Source organism: Peromyscus maniculatus, chromosome 7 (genome assembly GCF_049852395.1).
Source record: "Peromyscus maniculatus bairdii isolate BWxNUB_F1_BW_parent chromosome 7, HU_Pman_BW_mat_3.1, whole genome shotgun sequence".
Taxonomy (NCBI): Eukaryota; Metazoa; Chordata; class Mammalia; order Rodentia; family Cricetidae; genus Peromyscus; species Peromyscus maniculatus.
The window spans coordinates 121,952,505-121,961,974 of NC_134858.1; the positions used below are offsets into that span (position 1 = coordinate 121,952,505).

Genomic DNA, 9,470 nt, shown 5'->3' on the forward strand with positions numbered 1-9,470 from the left:
TCTTGTTCTCCCTCTCTGTTCTTGATCCAGGTGGGATCTCCCGCTCTCTTTCCCTCGACCCTCACAGTTCATTGCTCCCACTCATGTCCAGGCTGTTCATGTAGATCTCATCCATTTCTCCGTCATTGGGTGATCCCCGTGTCTTTCTTGGGGTCCTGTTTTACAGGTAGCCTCACTGGTGATGTGAGTAGCAGTCCAGTCATCCTTGTTCCACATCTAGAATCCAGTTTTCTTTAACAGTGTTGCTTCTGGTAGGTTGACCATGCTCCAGTGTTTGCCCGTATACCCTGCAGTACATGTGCAGCACAAATTAGAGTCATTGCATAATTTAAAAAAAAAATAAGATCGCTTTTATTTTCCTTTTTTTTGCTCTTTCTGTTGACTTTTGGTTGATTTTGATTGCTTTTCTTAATCTTTTAACTAAGCTGCTCTTTTTCAACATAAGCATTTAATACTTCTGCATATTTCCCTCTGTTTTGGCTATACCTATGATATCTTGAAAACAATGTTAATTTTATCTTAATTGAGCTCTATGTATTTAAAATTATTTTATTTTATGTATATGAATGTTTTGTCTGCATGTATGATTGTGCAACAGGTGCATGCATGTCTCATATCTGTGGAGGCCAGAAGATAGTGTCAGATCCCCTGGAACTGAAGTTACAGGCATCTATGAGCTGCCTCTATGTGGTTGCTGGGAATTGAAGCCAGGTCCTGTGGAAGAGCAGTGAGTGCTTTTAACCACTGAGCCATCTCTCCAGTCCCATATTTCTATGTATTTTTATTTTCTTTGAGGTTTTCCTTTTTTGTTCTTGGGTTTTGTTTTGTTTTTGAGACAGGGTTTCTCTGTGTAGGCCCGGATGTTCTAGAACTCACTCTGTAGACCAGGCTGTCCTTGAACTCAGAGATCTACTTGGCTCTGCCTCCTAAGTGCTAGGATTAAAGGCATGCCCCAGGATTTCCTTTTTGACCCATAGATTGCTTTGACAAATGTTTCTGAAGTTTCCAGAAAATTTTTCCATTTTTCTTTTATTGAAAGTAGATTTTTTTTTCATGCAATATATTCTGATATGGTTTCTCTTCTACCAGTTCCTCTGATCTCCTTCCCCTCCAAATTCACTCCCTTTTTGTCTGAGAGAATTAAAAAAAAAAGATTCTAAAATTGAGCTAAAAACAGCTTCCTACTTCAGGTCTCATGCAGGACTGTGGTACAGAAACGCATCCACTGGCTGCGGCAGGCTTCAACAACAACGTTGTGGACTCCCAGTCTCTGATGAGCTGGACTGCGATACAAAGAGGCTTCTCCCAGCTGATACCTGCAGGCTTGAGAGCACAGCCATGGACTTAAAAACACAGTCATACTATTTAATACCGCTTCCCAGAATTGGGGAGGTAAGTACAACTTGGTACATCCGACTGGGGCAGTCAGCAGCCAAGGCTGTCACTTTTTGTCCTAGCCATGCAGTTTAACAGTTTAACATCTCTCTTGGTCAGAGAAAGATTATAAATTCACAAAAGACAGATTCAGATGGAATAAACCTCTAATCGGTTTACAATGTATGTAAAAATGTATGTAGGCTTGGAAGAGAGAGGAAAAGGAGGATAGATAGTTACATAATGAAATAGATAGTTTTAAAAAATAAAGTCTATAAAGAGAAAGAAAAAAGTAATATAAAAAATAAGCCACATAAAGATGAAAATTACACAAAGAGTCTGGATTATATTGTCTTTGGGATTTTTAACTGCAGAAAGACATTTGATTGTTAAAGCTGCTAAGTTAAATCAATATATATATTTTAAAAGTATCTTGACTTCAAAATTTGTGTCTAAGAATACATTGCTTTGGAAAAGAGGTTCTGCTTTTGTTTTCATAGAAGATGAGAACCTGTGGATTGCTTCCAGGCTAATATGGTTTGCTCAACAAAGACTCCAGGTAAGTCTCCAATGACAGCCATGGTATAGATGATCCAACATCCAAAATCAGCTTCAAACTAACTGGCTGAGATGATCCACCCTCACAGACTACTACAGCCAAGATTTAACTATAATTCTTAATTTTCCCAGAATTCCCATGAGATTAACAATGCCCCCAATCAGTAGGAAGCAGTATGTGTGAAAAGCTATGCCCAAATTCCCAAAATATTATTTATAAATGTTTACTTTTATAAATTTATTTAAAGGGGGTTGATTATAAATGCAATCTCTTTCTAAAGAATAAAGGGGGATATAGATATGATAGGATGAAAGAGTAGCTTATTGAATCTACTTTTTAAATTTTTTTTTTTTGATTTTCGAAACAGGGTTTCTCTGTGTAGCTTGGTGCCTGTCCTGGATCTTGCTCTGTAGACCAGGCTGGCCTCAAACTCACAGAGATCTGCCTGGCTCTGCCTCCTGAGTGGTAGGATTAAAGGCATGCACCACCACCACCTGAATCTACTTTTAAAGAGCAACAACTTGTTTAAAATATTTTACATTGCTATTGATTTTAGTTTATTGATACAAATTTAAAGTTAATTTTGTTATACTGTATATATTTCTACTCTTGTTTAAGATATTATATCTATCAACTCATTTAAAATTGTAATGTATAATTAAGAAATACTGATTAATAATTAGTCATCTATGATAATCATACTTATAGTCATGTTAGTTAAGTTTTCTGGGTATACATAGACATATTTCAATTAGTAATTTTCAAATACTTCAAAGACCTACAGAATATGGCATTTAAAATGTTTTAAGAACTTAGACTTTTCTGGACAATGAGAAACATCTGCTTCTGGCAGCACCTATTTGCTTTGAAGAGAAAGGTGGGCATTAAAGACACTCCATATGGAGTTTACCTTCTTCTTGGCAAAACTGGCCATTTGGGCAAGAAACTGCTCTTGCCTGGACTGCTTGACAGTATGTTATATAGATTGGACATGCAGGACCCATGGGAAAGTGACCACTAAACTTTGCCTAAACAGAGCAAGATGGTCCCTTAGGTTCCTGCTTCACAGAGGAGACTGCCAGACATTCTGCAGGACACAGGGAGAAGCAACTAATGAACTGACAATAGGCAAGACAGTCCTTTAAATTTCCTGCTTCACTAAAAAGTCTGCAAGAGACTCTAGGCCCATAGGCTAAAGATAGATGCCCCAATGTTACAGAAGAACTTTGGATGACTGTTCAGGCAGTCAGATGTCTCTGTCATTTCTAGAATTATGAAAGTTACTTGCAATGTACTTCCTGTTTACTCAGGTAATATATCTTTCTTTATTTTTTGATGTAATTGAAGGCTAGATAGTTATAGTTATAATTTTCCTTGGTTGTGATAAAAGATAAATTAAATATGAAACTTTAGACTCACACATATAGGATAGATGATAGAATATTTTTTTTAATTTTGCCAAATACAAATAAACTAGATATTATAAGTGTAATTCTTGCTTAGTAACTGTTCTATTATATGTAATTTTACTATGTTAAAGTTAAAACTTCCTTTTTGATTAGACAGAAAAGGGGAAGTACTGTGGGGTGTCTTTCTGTATGCTGTGAATATGTGTTGCTATGATTTGTTAATAAAGAAGCTGCTCTGGCCTATGGTGATTCAGGTTATAGCCAGGCAGGAAATCCAAGAGAGAGACAGGAGGACAAAAGGAGAGGCAGAGGAGATGCCAGTCTGTTGCCCAAGGAGCAACATGGCAGTAGATCAGTAACACCATGGCCACATGGCAATACATAGATTAATAGAAATGGGTTAATTTAAGATGAAAGAGCTAGCTAGCAAGAATTCTTAGCCATAGGCCATACAGTTTGTAATTAATATTAAGCTGCTGAGTGGTTATTTTATAAGCAGCTGCAGGATTGTGGGTGAAAGAGATTTGTCCCGACCATGGGCGGGCAGGACACAGAACATCTTACAACTACACATATAAGAAAGCATTTGGAGCCGGGTGGTGGTGGCGCACGGCTTTAATCCCAGCACTCGGGAGGCAGAGCCAGGCAGATCTCTGTGAGTTCGAGGCCAGTCTGGGCTACCAAATGAGTCCCAGGAAAGGTGCAAAGCTACACAGAGAAACCCTGTCTCAAAAAAACCAAAAAAAAAAAAAAAAAGAAAGAAAAAAGAAAGCATTTGGGTGACAGGCATGTGCTCAGTTTAAGGCCATACTTCAAGAAGGGGACACATTTCTGGCTATGCTTAGCTTGAAGTCATAAAGTAAATGTCTAAAAAGTTAAAATGTCACATGGGAACATTCAGATTGTATCATAAAAATGGTGAGCAGTGATACTTCTGGGCATGCTCAATTTCTTTTCTGCTAAAAAGTTTTAGTTGAAACAAAAGCAAAAAGCATTTTGTTGTAATGTTTGGGAAGTTTATGGAACCCTTAAAAGGTACAGTTCCTGGGAGAAGGCTTAGAGGGTTTATAGCCTCATTTTGTATCCAGTTAACTCTCTCTGTCTGTGTTTGTTGTTCAAGATGTGAGCTCTCAGATTCTGGTTCCAGTCACCTTCTGCCATGCTTCCCTTGCCATTATGGATTCTCTCTCTGGAACCATAAGCCAAAATAAAGTTTTTCTTCTTAAACAAAAATTAAAAAATGTGGTCTTACATACTGACTTTTGTGATGCCAGAATTGCATCATGAAAGGTACTTTGATCTCTGAAATAATGCTCAGCAGAGACTGTTGACCAATTAGAAACCCTCATTAGTGCTATATGAGCAATAAATATACTCTTATATATTTAAGCCATTTTACATTTTGTAATTTATTTGCTATAGTACCTAGAATTCTCTTAACTAGTATAGAAATTATAACCTTAGAGAGGGAGGCTGCCATGTAAAACTGAAACAGGTAACGTTCACTAAATGTTAAGGAATCCTATCTTCAGGACTGAAAGTGGTAGTTATCTAGAGTTTGAGATGGAAAAGAGGATAGTCTATGAAAAAACATAAGTGTAAACGAATTTCTAAATGGTCCTACTAAATAAAAAACATGGAGCCAGGTATAGGGATGAAAGCCTTAGAGATTAGGGAAATAGTGATAGCCACCAATCTTACCTCTCCAGCTTTGCAGCTACTAGAAAGGGAGTGACTTCCTGTCTACCCAAGCCTTTATTGCCTTGATGTTCTACCCTCTCATTGGCTCTTAGTCCAGCCACATCACTTCCTTGTCACTGCCTGTCCCTTCAGACCTCCAGGTCTCTATGGTTGATACTGGGATTAAAGGCATGTGTCACCACACTTGGCTGTTCCCTAGTGTGTCCTTGAACACACAGAGACCCTGCCTGCCAAGTGATTGGATTAAGGGTGTGTGCTACCACTGCCTGACTTTTGTGTTTATGGCTTGCTATGTCCTCTGATCTCCAGGCAAACTTTATTTATTAACATACAAATAAAATATCACCACACATAAGGAATGTCCTAGTGTGATGGACAGATTCTTTGTTTATAGTAAGAATCATTACAGTTGTAAACAATTGTGTGCTGGCTAGTTTTTATATCAACTTGACATAATCTAGAGTCATTTGGGGAAAGGGAGCCTCAATTGAGGAAATGCCCTCATCAGATTGGCCTTTTGGCAAGCCTGTGAAATATTTTCTTGATTGGTAATTAATGTGAGTGGGTCCAATCCCACAGGGGTCTTTGCTACCACTATGTGTGTTGGTATTAATGGATTTTTCAGATCCTCTCAACATAGTAACTGACTCTCAGTATGCTGAAAGAGTAGTATTACATATTGAGACTGCAGAATTTATCCCTGATGCTTCAGAATTAACTTCACTATTTATTCAATTACAAGATACAATCAGGAAAAGGAGTCATCCTTTATATATAACTCACATCCGATTCCATACTGGTCTGCCAGGCCCTCTAGCACAAGGCAATGATGAGATTGATAAATTATTGATAGGAAATGTGCTGGAGGCCTCAGAATTTCATAAAAAACATCATGTCAATAGTAAAGGTTTTAAAAAGTGTTTTTTCATAACCTGGCAACAAGCCAAAGAAATAGTAAAGAAATGTCCTACTTGTTCCTTCTACAATCAAACGCCATTACCAGCAGGATGTAACCCAAAGGATACTCAGAGGAATGAAATCTGGCAGATGGACGTGTTTCACTTTGCAGAATTTGGAAAATTGAAATATGTACACCACACCATCGATATTTATTCAGGATTTCAATGGGCAACTGCTTTGAGTTCTGAAAAAGCTGATTCTGTAATCACTCATTTGCTAGAAGTTATGGCCATCATGGGTATACCTGCACAAATCAAAACTGACAATGCTCCATCATATGTCTCTGTTAAAATGAAACAGGTTTTTGCTTATTATAATATAAACCATATTACAGGTATACCACATAATCCTACAGGTCAAGCAGTTATAGAAAGATCAAACAGAACTTTAAAGGATATGCTAAATAAACAGAAAGGGGTAACAAACCCCCCAGGAAAAGACTACATAATGGTCTATTAACTTTGAATTTTCTGAATGCCAATGAGAAAGGAACAACAGCTGCAGAGAGACATTGGATAATAGAAAAAAACTACAGAATTAAACCAGCCTATATACTTTAAGGATGTGCTAACCTCAGAATGGAAACCAGGATATGTGTTACACTGGGGACGAGGTTTTGCTTTTATTTCTACAGAAGATAAGCTGTGGGTACCACCAAAATTGAAAAAGGTTCGATTTGAACAAGAGAGACCTCTTAATTAGAGGAGGTGATAGTTCATCAACTAGCATGAACATCCAATTTAAACTAACTTATACCAGTAACACATGCCTTTTCATTTAATCAGATAACTTGCCAAAAAGGAACATCCCCAAAAAACCTTGGGGAAAGGTTTTTGTTTTTGTCTTTTAGAAGAATGAAGGTTAAGGAATTTGAAGAACACTGGACAAATGAGACAACTGAAGAAAAGGGACAAATCGTCTATCCCAAGAAACAGAGTGAAATGGCGTATGGGTATATCATCTAAAAAATTTTATGTCTTCCTAAATGTTTGTTTCTGCTTTTCTTTAAAGATTTAACACTATTGGTCTTCTAATAGTCTCAGTTCAATTAAAATTTAAAGCTGACTTTGGAGTTGGAGAATGGCTCTGTCCTTCTTTAAACTCAAGCATGTTGTTAAAAGGAAAATGCAAACTCCCTGTATCATGCCAAAAAAAAAAAAAAAAAAAAAAAAAAAAGAGCCATCTTCTGCTATGGGACAGGAGAAAAGCCAAATTAATTAAGGGACTATTCTATTACTAATCTCAACTCTTTGATTCTATTCTGATCCTTTAAACTTTTCTTAAAGTATGAATTTTATATCAAATTTACAAGATAGATATATATAGAGAGATATATACATTTTAAACTTTGTTAAGATATGAATGATCATATAGAGTACTAATTAATTCTAAAAAGAAAAAAGGCTTCAATTAGCTGCATATATATGTCTTTGTGTTTGAGTCTCTTATCAGTTTTCTGCAGGAATTCATGGCCAGGCCTAACATCAACTGAAGTCTCCAGGAAGAAGATGGGGCCCCACAACAACAACAATTCTACGTGGACAATAATAACATCACTAAGCTGACAAACATCATCTACAGATTAGCTTTGAACTACAAAGTGCTCAGAGCAATTTTGAGAGAGCTAGTTGAGATGATCCAGTCTCAAAGACTACTTGAATAAGGATTTGAGATAAACCCTGAACTTTAGCATTTTACACAGACTGTATAACAAAGGAAATAGTTACCTTTCCTAGAATTTGACAATTAACCTAAAATTTTTCTTTTCAGCATAAAGATACCTTCACCCATACTCAGCAGGAAGCAATTTCAAGAATACAACACCTACATTCCCAAAGAGGTGGTGTGGGGCGGGTGGTTTTTTTGGTCTTTTAATGGGTTTTGGGTCTGGGATAATTTTCATTGAGTAGGGGGGTTGGTTACAAGTTGTTGTCAAGGGTTAGGAAAAGGGCTAAGAAAAGGAGATTAGATTTAAGGTTCTTGTTTAAAAAAAAAAGAAAGAAAAGAAAAGAAAAATGTAAATACTTTATTGTATACAAATTATATATATTGAAATTGATATTGTTAGAAAATACTATATGTATATTTCTAATTGTACTTATACCGTTGATTTAACAATGTAATGTAATTTTCTGATCCTTGTATGTTGTTATTACCAACTATTAGGATATAAAGAAATGGAAGTTAGTAGTTAGACATTATAATAGAACTTGTAGTCATATTAGGTATGTTTTCAAGATTGAGTAGATATATTTTAGATAGACAGGTTATCTTCAAACTCTTCAGAGATCTACAGAATATGGCATTTAAAATGTTTTAATAACTTAGAAAATTTTTCTTTTTTGTCATGACTATGAGACATGTTGGCTCCTGGAAGTACCAATCTACTTCAGAGAAAATATGGGCATTGAAGAAACTGCATATGGAGTTAACTTTCATTATGGCAAAAGTTAGCCACTGGAAAACAAAGTATCCTCGAATCAACTGCTGACAAACAGAACAGACAGAACATGAAACAAAGGACTACCGATTCTTGCCAAGACAAGTGTGGTTGTGGTTTTAAGAACAGGCATCCTCTGAGGCCAGGACAATATGGCACCATCCCCGAAGTGGCCTTTGCAATCCAGAAAAGGTACAGTGTCCTTTTCTTCTAAGTCCTCTGAACAGGCAGTGGGCCGATGGCTTCTGATGTGCAGTAGAACAGCAGCTGAAACAGTTATTCTTGAAGAGTAACTAAGCTCACACCTCTCAATAGTAGACTGGCATTTAATAGAGGGATGTGGAGAAGAATGGGATGCCAAGACGAAGCCACACACACAGCCAAGAAGAATGGACAATTGAATTCAAAAAACATCAACAATTTCCAGGATTTAAGATCCTGAATCATGATACTAGTGGAATTCAGGTGTTTCTGGTAAATAGACTGCTCTCACCCAATGTGAGGTTGAACTGTTGTTCTTGTTTACATCCTACTTCACAAATGAGTCTGTCAGATATGCTAAGCCTATAGGCTGAAGATGATTCCCCAACACTGAGGAGAAACCTCAGATGACTGTCCAAGCAACTGGCTGTTTCTGTCAACTCACAATTTTTTGGAAGTTGCTTGCATGTACTTCCTGTTTTTATTTTTGTTAGCTATTATTATTTCCTTCTTGGGTCTCTGAGGGAGTTGAAGATTAGTTAGTTATATTTGAAGATTAATTAGGATAGAAAGTGAATTAGATTGGATAGATAATGGAATTATTTTCTCTGAATTTGTCAAATACAAATGAACTATACATTGTTTATGTATTTATTACTTGTATATATTTATTGTACTTTTGTATATAGTTTTTCTTATGTTAGTTATAAGCTTTTTCCTTTTTTCTTTTTATAAAATACTAAAGGGGAAATATGGTGATATTATATTTGTATTAAAATGTTATTTGTATGTTAATAAATAAAGTTGCCCGGGGGGGGGGGGAGTC

The 9,470-nt window shown here is 36.5% G+C and overlaps 1 long non-coding RNA gene across 2 annotated transcripts in view; it reads left to right on the forward strand.

Moving 5' to 3' along the window:
- LOC143274388 (uncharacterized) overlaps positions 1-6,663 on the forward strand; it is a 24,636-nt gene extending 17,973 nt beyond the window's left edge. Inside the window, exons 3-5 of one of the 2 annotated variants that reach the window (XR_013053036.1) lie at positions 167-251; positions 599-1,392; positions 1,875-6,663. This is a non-coding gene — a long non-coding RNA (uncharacterized LOC143274388). Of the gene's footprint in view, positions 1-166; positions 252-598 lie in introns of both variants that reach the window. The other variant, XR_013053035.1, reaches the window with a different exon arrangement.
- The last annotated feature ends 2,807 nt before the right edge of the window (positions 6,664-9,470 follow it).